The 16,603-nt window shown below is 47.8% G+C and overlaps 2 long non-coding RNA genes across 3 annotated transcripts; one reads left to right on the forward strand and one right to left on the reverse strand.

The window, feature by feature from the left end:
• Window positions 1-1,025: 1,025 nt before the first annotated feature.
• Window positions 1,026-11,070, reverse strand: LOC122202209. Its single transcript, XR_006194525.1, has 4 exons — window positions 10,984-11,070; window positions 8,990-9,063; window positions 1,953-2,041; window positions 1,026-1,348 (listed from the first exon to the last, which is right to left on the reverse strand). It is a non-coding gene; the product is annotated as an uncharacterized LOC122202209 (long non-coding RNA).
• Window positions 1,923-16,292, forward strand: LOC122202208. Of its 2 annotated transcripts, none has more exons than XR_006194524.1 (3): window positions 1,923-2,092; window positions 6,590-6,698; window positions 15,993-16,292. It is a non-coding gene; the product is annotated as an uncharacterized LOC122202208 (long non-coding RNA). The 2 variants fall into 2 exon arrangements; XR_006194523.1 differs by lacking the exon at window positions 1,923-2,092 and adding an exon at window positions 2,347-3,172.
• Window positions 16,293-16,603: the final 311 nt, after the last annotated feature.

Raw genomic sequence — 16,603 nt, forward strand, 5'->3', positions numbered from 1 at the left:
AGGAAGTTCTTTGGTTTTAGGCTGCATTCAGGGTTCAAACAATTATATCAGGGCTCTCCTTTCCTTGCCCCTTTGTCTCCACTGCTTTTTCTTATCCCTTAATTCTACTGGTCTCTTCATGGCCCCACACTCTCTACATGTGACGATAAGAGTCTCCATAGCTCCCACCCTTGGTACTCATGAGCCCAGAGAGAAGGAGCATAGCTTCCCCCGTGCCCAGTCAGAAGTCTGGGGAGGATTCCAATGGCTCAGTCCTGAACAGATGGCCATGGCCAAGTTTCTGCACACTTTCTTTAGCCAGGCCTGGGTCCCTTGACCACCCCTGGATCAGGGTGGTGGGGCCAGCCTCACTCGAATCACATGGATGTGATAGGATTACTATAGCAAGGGCTAGAAGTAGTCTCCTAAAGAAAGTGATGCCAGGCAGGCAAAACACACAAGCAGAAGTGGGCTTAGAGATGAGAGATGGAGTGGAAAGATATTTAGGTGTTGAATGGACAGGATGACTTGGGTGTGGGGGAGAGAAAGAAGAGTCCCAGGTTCCACACATGGGCAAGTAGGTGTAAGTTGGCGCATTTAGCAGAATTTGGGGGGGGGGGGTAGGTGGGTAGTTTATTTTTGGATATATTGTTTGAGGCACACTTGGACAGGCAGATGGATGGTCAGATACTAGAGTCTGGAGCTCTAGGGAAAGCTTGGGTCAAGGCCTGACCAAGCCATGCAGATAGGCATGAGATTGGGGAGTGGGGTTGATTGGAAGCTGGGCATGGGCCAAAGGAATTCTATTACCTGGAACTGAATCTGGTTGGGGTCCTGGGACATGGAGTAAGGGAGTGCCCAGCAAGGAGGCCCTGGTAGACAGGACAGAGTAAGTCAGATGCAGGAGCTATTTCCCAGAGCTGAGCCCAGAGTTGACATCAGGCAAGTTGTCCTTACCAGGTTAAGTTTTTCTATGGCCTCCCTTTAGGGAATCAAGGACAGCTTCAAGGTCAAGTTTATTGGCTGGAAGTTGGGAATTGTTGCTGTTACTTAGTGCTTTGCAAAGATGCAATAATGCCTGAAAAAATGCTGAGAAGATCTGGAAGTTTCTCATAGAAGAAATCTTTGACTTCTACAGCATGTTGAGGGATGGTCTGGTGGTCGAGGAATGAGCACAGCTGTTGTCTCTCTTCAACTGGGTCATGCTGACTTGGGACAGACATCCTTTGGTGACAAAGCTCTTGGTTTGGCCTTGTCTGGTGGTGAGGCTTCCTCCCAGAGTAACTCTTCAAGGTTCTGATACATTTTTACAAGACTGCTGCAAATACAGACATGGACTAGACTGGAGCTCCTGGGTCCTGAGAAGACACTGGAAGGGGTTTGCAGAGCATATTAGGACGCTCTCTTTGCTGAGCAGCAACCAAGTGCTTCCTACCCTGGGCAGCTGAGAAGGCATCAGCAGGGTGAACTTGCCAATGACCCACAGAGCAGGGAGGTTCTTATGAATGTGGCTATGTAATCATGGCCCTTGAGGTTTCTAGTTGTTTAAATGTCACCATTTATTTGAAATTGGCTCCCGTCAGACTTTGAAAAATTTATCAGTGCAATTGTGTGTCAGTACAAAGCTCCCTTAAAATATGTTTCCTTTCATTCATAAACCTGTGTAGGCATTTGATTAGTCTTTCTCTTGACTGCCAAGGAAACCATACTGAAAGTAGGGCACACATTCAGAACAAAGAACCTCAACTCACGGGCGAAAACCCTGTGATAGCCTATCTCCTTCCCCAGATAGTGTGCTTTGCAACAGCCAGCAGCCTGTTGCCACCTTGTAAATGTCGCTTGCAGCCCCTTTATGACTTCAAGGTGCAGGGCGGGGCTACAAAAGATTTACCAAATAGAGACCCCTTTTCCTACTTTTTCTTTTAGCTTCTTCAACACACAGAGCTGGGACATGTGGGAGACTTGTACCTTACCTGGGCAGGTGTGAGCATTGGTCTTTTCCCCAGGTTCCTGGGTACTGTCAGACTGTACTGCCAGTTGGTGGCAAGACATCAGTCACATCCTGGCGGAAGGAACATTGAGGTCTCTTATCAGTACGTTTAAAAATTCAGAGGTAATGGCCTGCACCACCTCTCCCCCCCCAGTACACAACTTTAAAGCAGTTAAATATAGCATAGTTTATATAAGACGGTGGGTGTTTCACCATCTATGAAATCTGGGGTCTAGGGCTGTAGGCAGGGCAGAGAGGCCTGGAGCCAGAAGTTTGGGGAGAAGCATATGTAGCTGGTGCATTTCATCCCTCTTCATTGGCATCTTCTCTGCAGATGGCACGATTGAGACACTTTCAGACAGGCAGGTAGGAAAACAAGTACCATGTGCAATGATAAATGCATTCATAGAGTCAGGGCACAGGGGATGAGCCCGTCATTCTTCTCGAGGGCATTTGGGAAGATGTGCCTTTAAGTTCACAGTGTGGGCAAGGTGGGAAAAGGCTAACACTGGAGGGAGCAACAGCAGGAGGTAGCAGATCCATCGCATTTAGGGATGGGGGCGCTGGGGGCCAGGCTGGATGGAGAGGTGAGATCCGGTGCTGAAAGCTTGCATCCCAGGCCGAGCGGTTTGATACTATCAGGCTGGTGAGGAGAGGACACTTAGGTGTCTTAGCTGGGGGTACCATGATTAGGTTGAAGGTTGGGAAAGCTGCCTTTGACTGCAGTGAAGAGAAGAGCCGGGAGTGATAACTAATGTACTCAGCTCCTTTCTGGTTTAGCTTTTCCTGTGGGGCTGGCCTCACACAAAGCTCCAAGGAGGCTGGCTCCAGCTGCACCCTGAAAAAGGCCAATCTTGGTGGAACGCTGCTGTGTCCTAAGCTGGAACCCCACCCTCCCCCATGCCGGAGTGGGGCCGCTGCTCCCCAACCATGCATGCTGAGCTGGAAGAACAGGGCAGATGACCAGAGTTCTGCCATACCATGCTACGATCAGATCCCAAGCCCTGATCCTACCAGAAGAGGGGCTGGTGCTTCCCTAATCATGAAAGCGCAAGGTCTGGGGTCCCTTTCCTGGAGTCTGACATCGGCCAGCTGGATCCCTATGCACTGCCCTGGAAAGGGTCAACACATTTGTTCCTGAGCTTATCTCTGTGGGTTTCCCCCGACTGAACCCTGCTCGGCAGGCAGTGTGTGGGCCGCCAGGTAATTTTCCCTTGTTTGTATAAGGAGTTTGGGCCCTGAGGCCATTTACATAGCCTTTTGGTTCAGCCTGCTAAAGGGAGGCCACTCTCACAAGCGCGGAGTCCCTGATGAACGCAGGCATGGGGGAGGGTGATGCGGCTGTGTAGGGCCTCTTGAGGATGGGGGCGTGTACTTCTGTGATCCCCGACCTCCTCCTCGGCCCTTCTGCCCACTTCCCAGATCCCCTCCCACATCACACCCCCCCAGGCCTGCCCTCCCGCTTAGAAGATATGAGGGCTCTGTGTCCGGTTCCGAACTGCACAGGGTATGATTTGCTGTCCAGAAGTGGTGACTGGATGTCATAGAAGCCTTCTCACATCATGGTAGCCATCTTCTCATTGTGGATTCTGTGTCACCAACTCACTGAGAAAGTTCTGGAAATTGCTAACACTGAGTCTCAGTTTCCATATGAGTTAAACGAAGGGTTTGGACTAGAATATTTTCGGGATTCTGTGCTCTTTTAGAAGAGTCCATTATTTCTCCATCTGTAGCCCTCTGACATCTTCGTGGAATGAAGCAGGAGCCCTCGCCAGGGCCAGCATCAGGACCAATGAATAGAATTCCCAGTACATGGTGGGAGTTGCCCAAATCGTACTAAATTCGTGGTCTCATTTTCATGAGGACTGTCCTTATTTATTTATTTGGCCTGGCATCTGCAGGCCAGAGCTCGATTCCATGGCTCGGTTAGTTAATTTCGTCATTTATTTTATTTTTTTTTTTTTTTTATTTTTATTTTTTTTCAACGTTTATTTATTTTTGGGACAGAGAGAGACAGAGCATGAACGGGGGAGGGACAGAGAGAGAGGGAGACACAGAATCGGAAACAGGCTCCAGGCTCTGAGCCATCAGCCCAGAGCCTGACGCGGGGCTCGAACTCACGGACCGTGAGATCGTGACCTGGCTGAAGTCGGACGCTTAACCGACTGCGCCACCCAGGCGCCCCTAATTTCGTCATTTAAATTAGCATTAGCCATGTCAGAGCTGTGCAGTTGGCCATTAAAAGCCAGACAACAGTATCATCAATCTGAATTATTACTGAGCACTGACTGACACATGGTGCTAGATAGCGAGCCATAAATGTCCAAAATGTTGAGAAAAAATGTGGGATGAGCGGGGTGGGAGACTCCCACATCACACTATTGCCAACTTGCCTTGCCAGTCTCCACATGCAGGCCTGTGTCCAGCATCGCATTCTGTGACACTCTTGGGACTCAGAATGTCAGCGCTTGAGCTTAGCCAGGAGGCTTCTCCATGGGGTCCCAAGCCTTCTCCTTCCCCCACTGCTTGGCTTGAACTGACACGAAGTCTGGCACTGGCGAGTGTCAAAGTATCGGAGCCTGTAAGAGGGTGACAGTTCCAAAGCATGTGAGGATTACTCCTTTTGGGAAAGTTTATTCCAGGATGAATGACATCATAGGTGTCTAGTCTTCCAGCTTAGCACCATCTAAGCCATCCTCATTCTCTTTCTCTATAAGCTCTGTCATTCTGACCTACAATCCTGTGAAGTGTCACATTGGAACAATTCCTCCCAACACTTTGCCAACCCTTTTTTGGACCTTCTTCCTTCCAAAGCCAAGTTCTTCTGAAAGTATTCTATACTCTTTAAAAAAATTTTTTTTAATGTTTATTTATTTTGGAGAGAGAGAGAGAGGAGGGGCAGAGAGAGAGAGGGAGGTGCAGAATCTGAAGCAGGCCCCAGGCTCTGAGCTGTCAGCACAGAGCCTGACACGGGCTCGAACTCACAAACCGTGAGATCATGACCTGAGCCAAAGTCGGACGCCCAACCGACTGAGCCACCCAGGCGCCCCGAGTATTCTTCACTCTTGACCACCACTTCCTCACCTCCTTGCTTTTCAGCTGATGGGTGTTTTATATCCACAGCTGCTGAAGTTGCTATCCATAAAATCCCAGATGGCATACTAATTGCCACACGTTTGGGTCCTCACCCTACTTGATCTTCGTAACATTTCATTCTTGATCTCACATCCCTGAAATCCCCTCTACTGTTTGCTTCCATGACAGGACTCCACCTCTGTTCTCTTAACTCTGGCTGTTCCTTCTCAGGTTCCTCTGCTCCTCAAATGTCAGGCTTTTTCTGGTTCTGCCTTGACTTTCTTGTCCCACCCAACATGCTTCCCATGAGCAATTGCCTTGTGTTCCTTTGGCTTCAGCTGCTACTTCGAAGATGACAATGCCCAAATTATACCCCCCCAAACTTCATCTACTTGCTGCTCGACATCCCCCCCACACCTGAAGTGCACATCCAAAGCAAACAAACCCACTCTTGCATTCCTGCTGGATTTCCCTTCACAGTTACTCCTAACACCAACCATCTGATTGCCTGAACCCCAGCATCGAATTCATTTCTGTTCTTTTGGACTATTGCAGGAACCTCCCTCTATGTATCTAGGAGGCACCTCTAGGTATCTCCACGTCCAGTCTTCCTATCCAGTGGATTAATCTTACTCTAGTCCTTGGAGTTTGACCTTGACTTTATCATGTGGCAGTTCCCACCATCTATAGGATGGAGTCCCAGTGCTTTTACGTGGCCTTTGGCCCATTTGTGGTCCACCTATAGCTGGCCTTCTCATTTTCTGTTCTGACATCCACCCACCCACCCACCCTCTGCTGCGGTCCACCACACTGCTTCTTTTCTGTTCCTCAAACATGCCACACTTTGCCCAGATTGACATATGTTGAATCCCTGCACACTAAGTTTTCTTTCTTTGAAAACTTTTTCTGTCTCCTTTGTTTCAGTGTCTGTATGCCCAGAATACTTTGCAATGTCTCAGTTGGCCGCTTAGTCTTAGAACTGGATGGAAGAAAGAATGTTTCTTTGTCTTTCCACCTGGCTGTAGCCTCCTGAAGCAAAAAACCTAAGCCTTTATCTCCTGGGTACCCAACATACTGCCTGGCCTTGAGTAAATGCCCCATGAAAGGGCAGTATGCTGTTGTCCATCACAAAGAACGGACAAATGAACTTTGAAGCTCGGAGGTGAGCTAGGCCTCAGGGAGGAGACCAGGAAGAAATGGGCTGGCAACCTCTTTTCCCATACAGTGCAGCTAATTGAGATTCGGTCACCTCCAGCTCCAGCATGCACAAGACAACTCTCCATACGGAGCATTTAAACTAGACTTTGGGGCCCAGGGGCCTGCCTATTTTTTTTTTTTTTTTTTTGTATTTAAGTAATCAGGACAGTATAATATAAATTAAATGAGAGAGATAGATAAAGAGGGAGAAAGAGAGACAGAGAGAAGGGAGAGAGGAACCGAGGCAGAGCACTGTTCTCTGTAATTTCTTGGGCATGATGGAAGCGGGTTCGGGATCTTGGACTCCGTATTTTATCACCTGATCCTACTTCTTCCACATTTCCTCAGGCACAGCTGTTGATACAGGAATCTACAACATTTGTATGTATCAACAGAGACCAATTCACAAATGCATGCGTTCCTGTGTAAACATGGAAACTTCCTTATGCTGACAGGGGTAAGCGGACATTTGGCCTGGAAATATTTGGTGTTTAGAAATATTTAACGAATTAGAGATTGGCGGATGAGATGTCCGCTGCCCCACTCTCCTCTGGGTGGCCAGGTGCCTAGACTCATTTGGGTTTTCTGGTAAGTGAACTTTTCTTGGAACAAATGCTATATGAATGATTTATATTTATTCATAAACAAAAACCAAATTTGCCTTTGTCTAATTTAAACAAAAATTAGGAAATACAGATAAACCAAAAGAAACCTAAACCACAGATAATGCCCGTTAACATTTTAGTTTATATACATAGTCCCTTTTAAATTCTATTTATTTATTCACACAGATTTTAAAATTAACTTATCCTAGACATTATCCTTTATAACATTCTTCTTTTATTTTATTTTTTAATGTATTTAATTAATTTAATTTTTTTTAAATGGACCTAGAACCTATTATGCTAAGTGAAATAAGACAGACAGAGAAAGACAAATCCCACATGATCTCACTTATATGTGGAATCTAAAAACCAAAACAAATGAACAAACAGCAATAGCAACAACAAAAAAGAGGAACAATCTCATAAACATAAAGAACCAGTGGTTGCTGAAGGGAAGGCGGGGGGCGGGGGAAGAAGGGACGAAATAGGTGAAGGGGACCAAGAGGCACAAAACTCTAGTGATAAATAAGTCACGGGGATAAAAGTACAGCACAGAGAATATAGTCAATAGTATTGTGCTATCTTGGGTGACAGGTGGTAACTATACTTTATTGTGGTGAGCATTCCATAATGTACATACTTGCTGAATCACCATATTATACACCTGAAACTAATGTAAAAAGTCAATTAAAAAAATAGACCCACCTGTTTTTATCAGTCTCCCCTTGTGTCGCTCTAAGCATTTCAATGGTCATTGTCAGCTTCCTTGAAGCTAGCACATTCTTTAGTGGGTGTGTCAGAGGCATGTACTCTCTCACTTAACAGTGGAAGGAATCGACTATGGGTGAGTCATCAATGAATGAGGGTCATTCAGCCAACATCATCAAATGCCTAGGCACATGCCAGGCCCTGGGGCTGAGGAAGGCAGGACTGCAAAGGTGCATAAGGCGGCCTGGAGGAACTCAGAGCTCATAAGGGAAACCTATATTTGATGGTAAGATTCATGGACAAAAAGGCCTTTCTGGGTACTGTATCATATATGGGGAACAAATAAATGTCCAACAATCAGAAAAGGCTTAATAACACAGTATGATGGGCTATGGGGCTGCAAGTGAAGACTTTTTTTTAAAATTTTTTTTTAATGTTTATTTTTGACAGAGAGAGAGACAGAGCATGAGCAGGGGGTGGGCAGAGAGAGAGGGAGACACAGAATCCAAAGCAGGCTCCAGGCTCCGAGCAGTCATCACAGAGCCTGACGCGGGGCTCGAACTCACAGACGGTGAGATCATGACCTGAGCTGAAGTCGACACTCAACCGACTGAGCCACCCAGGCGCCCCAGTGAAGACTTTTTAGTAGGGTTGAGGATGCTTAAATATTTTATGTTTGTTTATTTTCAGAGAGAGAGAGAGAGAGAGAGAATATGAATGAGGGGCAGAGAGAGAGGAAGAGAGGGAATCCCAAACAGGCCCAGCCAGCACTGACAGCACAGAGCCTGATGTGGGGCTCAATCTCATGAACCACAAGATCATGACCTGAGCTGAGATCAAGAGTCAGACGCTTAACCGACTGAGCCACCCAGGTGCCCTGATCTGTGAAATATTTTCAAATCGCGATGTTGATCCATGGAGTATACTCCCCACTATTTGTCAAGTGTGCTTACACGTTCATAGAAAAAACAAACAAACAAACAAACAAACTGTAATCCTGGGGGGAAAGACTACAGTGATTATGACATTGTAGTGATATTTTTGTTTGTTCTGTTTATATTTTTCACATTTTCCAAATTTTCTACGATAAGCAGCCGTTGTATTTGTAATCAGAAAAAGCTATTTTTAAAAGACTTCATGCCTGGCTGTAAAAGACTGTTTATGAAACTTTTAGGGTCTTTCGGGTCTGCTCTTCTATCAGGAAAGCCGTGTTCTAATAATTCGCTTAGGAGAGTTACCTAAAAGTAAAATGAAGGGCAAAGGTTATGCCCATTTCCAAGCTTCTGATATGTCTGCAAAACTACTTTCTAGCAAGGCTGTGCTGATTCACCTTCTCCAACAGCCCCTGTGAGAACTACAAGGTTTTGGAGCAGACACCTTGGTCCTGCGGGGACAGGTGCTTTGTCTGATGACATTTGGTGGCAGGCTCACTTACCTCCCACAAGACACTTGCTGATCTAGCCACCAACACTCCTGCTTATATCCCATCTTGTCTCCAAACATCCAGGCCTGGTTAAGAGATCAGAAATACATGAGTTTTGACAAAAGGCTGGAGCACACTTCAGCTGGCTTCCAGCAGTACTATCTCCTGGAGCAAACTTGTCCTGCTGTTGCTATGGACTTTCCGCTGCCTCAGTCGGAAGTGTCAGGGTCTGCCTGAATGGTCTGTTACCTCTGGAGAGACAACATCAAGTTTGCAGGAGGCTGGATCTGCCAGCTGGGCTGTCTGTCGCTAAGACGGTGCTCAGAATACAGGAGGCAGGAAGCAAAGGGGCAGAGCAGAGACAGCCTGGAGTGGGCGTGAGGCAGCTGTTGACCCTGGGCAGGTGACTGTCCTGTCCTGGGCCACAGCTTCCTCACCTATGTCATGCATTCTAATGTTCTTCCTGCTTAAATATCCAGCCATTCTGCATGCTCTGGTATAAGGAGATGCCAGGTAAATTTTCCAGACAGTGCCCAGATAAGCTCCTCAGTGAGTTTGCTTCGTGTCATTTAAGGGTTCCACTCTGGACCTGAGATCAAGAATTGCTTGAACTCAGAGAGTTAGGGTTGAAATCTGGCTGAGTTAGGACTCTCCAGTTACAGATGAGGAAATTGAGACCTAGAAGGATGGAGAGGCTTGCCTGAAACTCCATGGTCATTTGGAGGCTAGCTGAGAGGACACCCTAGGCTCCCTTGACCGTATGGAGCCCCTCACATCACCTTGCTTCCCTGAAACATCTTGTCTGATCTTGCCCCTCAGGGAGGAGCAGAGCAAGCTAGGACTTTTGAGCATGATTTCCTTGCGCGTTTGCTGACCAGCATGCTGTTCATATGAGGCCGAGGTAGGCACAGTGAAGCAAAATGCTTTCTGTTTCAAAGTGTTTGTGTAGAGGCTGGGGGGTAAAAAGCCACTAAGGAGAAACCCAGGACTGTATCAGAAAGGAAAGAAGGGGACTGTCCCCTCTCAGGCCCTGCCAGACCCTTAGCGGAAGGCCAGGACTATTCACAGCGTGGGGGTTAGGGAGAGAGGGAGGGACAGGAATGGGCTGTGTTCCCTTTGAGCCTGGTTATGGAGGCCGATGACGCCACTATGACGCAGCTCCTGGGGGGGGGGGGGTCACAGTGGGGCTGTGGGTAGGGGGAATGGCAGTAGATTTCTCTCCCCTCCCAACTTTCTAGCAAGTTGGCCGCCTGAGTGGGAAGGCAGATCCCCCAGCCTTGCCGTCTGTTCTTGAATTGTACTTGAACCACAAAATGGGCTTGGGATGCAACTTGGTATAGTGGAAAGACAGGGCTTTGGACGTGGGCTGAAGGCCCTGCTCTGCTGTGTAACCAGCCCCAGCATCTGTACTTGTCTGCTGTGAAAATGGGGGTGCTTTGCTTACCCTGAGGCAGTATACCAGACCACTTTGTACCCGTGAGTCTAGCTCTTTCAATACTGGCCAGGGCTGGAGACCTCCCGTGGGGGACAGTGCTGGGCCCCAAACCCCTGCTGTAGACAGTCCCTTTCTCCATGGGAACCCCATACATCACAGCTTGCTCCCAACCCCACCCTAGCCTCTGGACTCTGTTCCCATCTGAGTCCTGGAGAGGCTGGGCTGGAAGGTCCCACCAAATGTCTTGATAGCTTGGGACCCTCTTCTCCATCTCTTCTTGCCTGAGTTTCTGTCTCCCCCACCCCCATTCTGACTCCACGTGGGCCTCTTTCTTCCTTAAACACTCCCTGCTCCCTTCTGCCTCCAGAATTTTAGATACATGGCTCCCTCTGTGCAGAATGTTTTTCATCCCCCGCACCCTCCACATCCTCAACTAACCTGGAATGGTTAGCTTTCATGTCACTCCTTCTGGGACACCCAAGACTGCCTCAAGCCCTCTGTTCCACCCCCTGTGGCTCCTTGAATTTCCTGGCACAGCTATAACCATCTTTCCAGAGTCTCCACACCTTACCCTGCCCTGGTGTCTCAGTGACTGTCCCCAGAGAGGCACTTTATGGATGCAGAGCTTGGCGCCTCAGGCCATGGATATGCCCTTACTGTAGATTCATGGATTTTACATGCTTTAGGGTTGGGTGGTGGGCAGAGGAACAATGTCTTCAGTGATGGGCCATTGACATCAGCTCATGAATATTCATGAGTCTCTTTGTGCCCTGAACTTCTTGTTTTTTCACAAGAGAGGGATTTCAGGGCTGTCAGGCCAAGGATGGGCTAACATGCTTTGTCAACTGGGGCTCTGAGGATAAGACCTCAACTAGCTGCTGAATTCTGCCAGGTGCCTGAGGATTGCGTGACATATCCCTATATCCCCTCCCACCCATATTTTTTTTTATTGTGGTTCTATGTATACACACACACACACACACACACACACAGGGAGTCAGGTGGTCTGTCAGTGCCTCATAACATCAGACATGCTTATTCTCTTGCGCATGGCATGTAACACAGCAGGGCCAGCCAGAGGCCATCTTTAGGAACTGAGAATGAATTCTGGAAAAGGGGAGTTCTCTATCCTTCTATACGCACCCTGTGGGCTATGTGAGCTTGGGGCTTCTGCTCACCATCTTGTTGGCTCATGGAGACAGCGTGTCTGAAACTGAAGCCGTGCAGAGGCCTGCAGAGTCTAGAAGTGAAGAATGAAAGTCTGAGGACCTTGCTTGAATTCCTGGGCCCAACCATACCTCAAAATCCTGGTTGTGGACTTCCCAGTTAGGCAAGCCAACAAGGTTGTTTTAAGTAGTGTGCTTTGTGGAAGATAAAGGATGGTCACAAAATCTTTGACAGAGCTCCTCTTGAGAGGTGGGGTGAATCCAGGGTGGTCACCTAAGTCAGAGGCCTGTGTGCAAGAATCAGGTGCCCAGGTAGCCCATGGATGGTGCTCCTCCAGGCAACTTGGGAGGAGAGACCAGAGGTCAGAGTCTGAGGAACTGGAGGAGGAGATATTTACTACATCTTGACCTCATTTCATACGCAGGATTCAGAGGTAGGAGCTGATGCTCTTACCCTAAGGTGGAGGCAAAGCTGTGTCAGGTGAAGGCCAAGGCCATCTTGTAAGCAAGTAGACAGATCTAGAGTCCATGCTCACCCCCTCTCCAAGTCAATTTTCCTGATAATCAGTCAGTGACCACTGTGCCCTCATGACCTCCCATTCCTGCCCCCCCCCCCAACTGACTCTTCTATTTTTCTGCTGCACAGATCTCATTACCGCTGGGAGCAGGGAGCGTGGCTCCAGCCTCGCCCACCTCAGCCGCTAATGAGCGCCCTAATTTGATTGGCTCCAAATGAATGTGACCCAGAATTAAAAGATGCCAGAAGACACTGCCATAAATCGAATGAGTTTGCTTCAATTTATTATGTTTCGAATTCAATTAGATTTCTCCTCCAACCCTCTCCGAATATTAATCCAGCTGCTGGCTATAGAACAATAACTAGAAGGGCTATTGTTGAATCCCAGCCCCCACTGTTCAGCTTGGGCTCGGGCAACAGTGGTGGATGGAAAACCTCAGCCTGGGTGTGGGGAGGTCAAGGGAGTTCAAGGCCAGCTGCCAAGCATCCCACCAGCCAGCCAGCATATTTCCTGTTGGGGAAGGGATTCAAAGCAATGTACCCGATTAAAATGGTTTAAAAATTATTTTTAGTGCATAAACACTTCAAAAGACTACATAGAAGGAGTGCTGGAGTCATGGACTTTGTCATGTGACAGGCGACAGGGGACAGGATGACCCAAGGTCTGGGCTTAGCCTGGCCACAAACTGCAACTAGGACTCTGTACAACCGACTTTTCCCAGCCTCGGTTCTCTCATTTGTAAAACCAGGGGGCTGGACTCCAAGAACGGTTTCGATGACCCTGGTTTCTACTCTTCTCCTTTTGTTCCCAGCTGCCCACCCAGAACCTCTTGCTGGTCCATTTGGCTTGGGAACCACACCTCCTCAGGCCGTCTAGGACTCTCTTGCTGGGCATAGGTTGGACTCAGCCAATGGGAGACTTTGGTTGGAGGGTAAAAGGATAGGAAGAGAGAGGGGTCAAGGCTGTGTCTCTCCAACACCCCACTCCAGCCAGCAGCATCCTTTGCCTCTCCAGCTTTCATGGCAGCCACGGCACTGTGGCCTCTTTGTCTCTTTAGTCCCATGGGTAGTCACAGTTGCTGCCATGTTCTCTATACCCTTTACTTTTTCTCTGTGCCCTGCCCATCTTTCTTTAGGGAGTATTGCCATTAAAGTCTCAGGATTTGAATCATCTGGGATGAATTCCACTTCATTCCATGACTCTAAATAATGCAGATGAGAAATCCACTTTTGATTGAGGTTTCCCATGGGGAAGGGTCCTCCAAACTGCTGCCCAGATGAAAGTGGGGGGTCCTGGTTTGGGAGTCTGGCATGAAGCCAGGGAAGCCCAGGAGCTTCCAGATGGAGCACAGGAGAGGCTGTCTCCATGGACAGTGTTCACCCTCGGGTGGAGAGCACAGGGTGACCTGGGAGGACCTAGGAGATGGTTGTTTGGGGAAGGTTGTCTCTCCCAGCCCTCGTAGAGCAGATGATGCCTCAGAAGGACAGAGGAAAGAGGGGAAGGCTCCAGGCCCCACTCCATCCCTGACCCAGTTGGATGTGGGGGAGTGAGAGCCCTGGCCTGAAGGCGAAGGGCATGTATCCCCGGGAGGGAGGGAGCTCTGCAAAAGGGCTGATGACAGAGGGTTTGTTTGCTCTGAAATGGGGTTCCCAAGGGCACAGTGACCAGGACTTGGAGTCAGTCATGAGGGAAGAGACTGATGGAGAGGAATCCCAGAGCAGGAGGGAGGGAGAGAGGGAGATGGTGAGTGGCCAGGGGCTTGCCTTTGGGATGGTGACCAAAGATTACAGAGGTAGGATCAACTAGGGTTCTATATGGTGCCCAGCATCAGTGTAAGTAAATGACCTGGGCCCTGGAGGAGGGTGGAGAGTGCCTCTCTGAATGTCTGGTCCAGGAGCCCTGCGTGAGTGAGCAGGGACCCAGAAGGGAGCTGCAAGTCAGTATCACACCTAAGTCATGGTGTATGAGCATCCTAGGGCTGTAGTCTGTCTGCCTCGGGGTCAGCAGGCAGGGCAGGCCAAGTTCTGCCTCAGTGGCTTGCACATCTTGGTCCTAGTGCTACCCTTTGTGTTGAAGGGAAGCTTGGCAGTGATTGTTGAGTTATTTGGAGAAGGAGCCACCACCCGGGAGGGATGGTGTCCTTGTCACTGAAGATACTCAAGACCATCTGGAAGCTTGGAGTTGATGAAGAAGGAATGCAGATAACCTTTGTGACTTAAGTGAGCTTGGGGCTTCAGGGAGCTGTGATCTGTGAATCAATAGGAAATTCGGGTTTGAGGAAGCTAGACCTGGATTCTGGGCAAGTGGAGGTGGGGGTCTAGGCTAAGAGTCTGAGCGCCAGGTCAGGCCCCAGAGAAACAAAGGCTGTTGGGAGCCTGGCCAGCTGCTCAGGTGGCTTCCGGCCATCCCCTAGGGCCAGAGCCAGTGGGGACTGAGGAATGTACAAGCACGATCAGTGTTCTGGACAGACACTGGAGGCAGATGAGCCACATGGCCTGGGAAGCAGATAAATGGGGAAGGGCAAATCTTCTTGTGAGAACAGAGACATCTTCCTATCTCCTGGAGAGAAGGTGTGGATAAGCAGTCCATTTACTCATCCATTTGTGATAGGTTTTTAAAAATTAAAGTAGGGGAAGGTTTCACACCCCCCTCCAGACTTGGAACATATTTTTTTTATTGACCTGTGATACAACAGGTCAAACTCCTAGAGGTTCAGCCTATTAGATACGAAATTAAGTAGTTTCCCCTCTTAAAAGGCATAACTCAAATATTAATAAAGATAAGTCCAAATTATATATTTTTTCCTTATGATCTTAAAGTTTCATCTCAAATGGAGTCACCATACTTGATATTGATCAAATCCTTTTCAAAGCTCATGTTGTTGGTCCAAATATTTAAAAATATTTCACTATCACAGTGTGTCTGGTCATTGACGTGATACATACAAATAGGAACAAATCAAACAGGAGGGAAGCGTTTATGATGAGGGAAAGCAGATTCCACCCTCACTCTCCAGTAAACTTCTTTTAAACATTTCCATTTTTAGTACTTCTGGTGGGTACCTCCATAACTCTCAATAGCATGCATATGTACTCTTAGTTCTTGACTTATTCTCTGTAGAAAGTTTATGGATCCCTTATAGTTGAACATGAGAAATTGCTCCCTGTATATGCCTTTTTTTCCTCCCTTCATTATCCCAAGTTTCCTCACAATTATTTTTAGTTCTTCCATTAGTCTAATAACTTTACACTATGTAATTATACCTTAATTCTGTATTTTGTCAACCTCAGTTAGGGTAACGGACCATGGCAAGCGGTTTTGGCCTGTTCCCATATTTACCACCCCACTTTCTTTTGGGAAGGACTCTTCCTTTCCAGGGGTGCGTGGGAACACACTCCCCACTGGCCCATCAAGTGCACACCACCGCCCGTCACCCCCGCCCCGCCCCCGCAGCCATGGGTGGCAACTGCTTGAACCCTGGGCATGTTTCCCAATGCAGGCCATTAAGAATCAAGAATGTATAATGTTAAATGAAATAAGTCAATCAGAGAAAGACAAATACCGTATGATTTCACTAATTTGTGGAATTTAAGAAACAAAACAAACGAAGAAAAAAAGGGAGACAAACCGAGAAACAGACTCTTAACTACAGAGAACAAATTGATGGTTACCAGACGGGAGGTGGGTGGGGCTGTGGGTGAAAGAGGTAAAAGGGATTAAGAGGACATTTGTGACGAGCACTGAGTAATGTATGAAATTGTTGAATCACTATATTGTACATCTGAAAATAATATACCTGTGTATGTTAATTACATTGGAATTAAAAAAGTTAATTAGAAGAAAAGAATCCTCCCTCTTACTTTCATTACTAAAATCTTCTCTGGGATTACCTCCAGCAGGCAAATGGAACATTCTTGCTGGTAGTGTCCCTCTGGACCACTGTGTACAGAGATCCTGCCTGAGAGGACCAATCCAGAGGCCAACAGCAGTGAGAGAGGGAGCTACTGAGAGAGAGATGAGTTTCAATGATGACAAAGACTGGTAGTCCATCTGTCCTGGAGCCTCGTTCACCTCTTGACCTTCACAACTGCATGAGCCTGAACATTTCATTATTAGCTTCAACCAGTTGTATTTGCTTTCAGACTACTACAGCGCTAATCATGGCATAGCAAACACCCCATCGTGTATAAGATGAAATGAGAATCAGCAATTCTGCTTCTAGCATTATTTTCCTATGGCTGCTATAACAAATTACTGCGATCATAGTGGCTTACAACTTTATAAATCTTGAGGTTCTGGAGGTGAGAAATCCGAAATGGGTCTCCCTGGGCTAAAGTCAAGGTGTCTACAGGGCTGTGTTCCTTCTGGAGGCTCTAGGTGGAGAATCTGGTTTTTGCCAGCTTTGGAAGGCTGCCTGCTTCCTTGGTTTGTCGGCTTCTCCCTCCGTGTCCACCACTGGCAGTAGTGAGTGGGGTCCTTCTGACCTGGCATCACTCTGACCTCCTCT

The sequence above is a fragment of the Panthera leo genome, chromosome D2, assembly GCF_018350215.1.
Source record: "Panthera leo isolate Ple1 chromosome D2, P.leo_Ple1_pat1.1, whole genome shotgun sequence".
Classification (NCBI taxonomy): Eukaryota; Metazoa; Chordata; class Mammalia; order Carnivora; family Felidae; genus Panthera; species Panthera leo.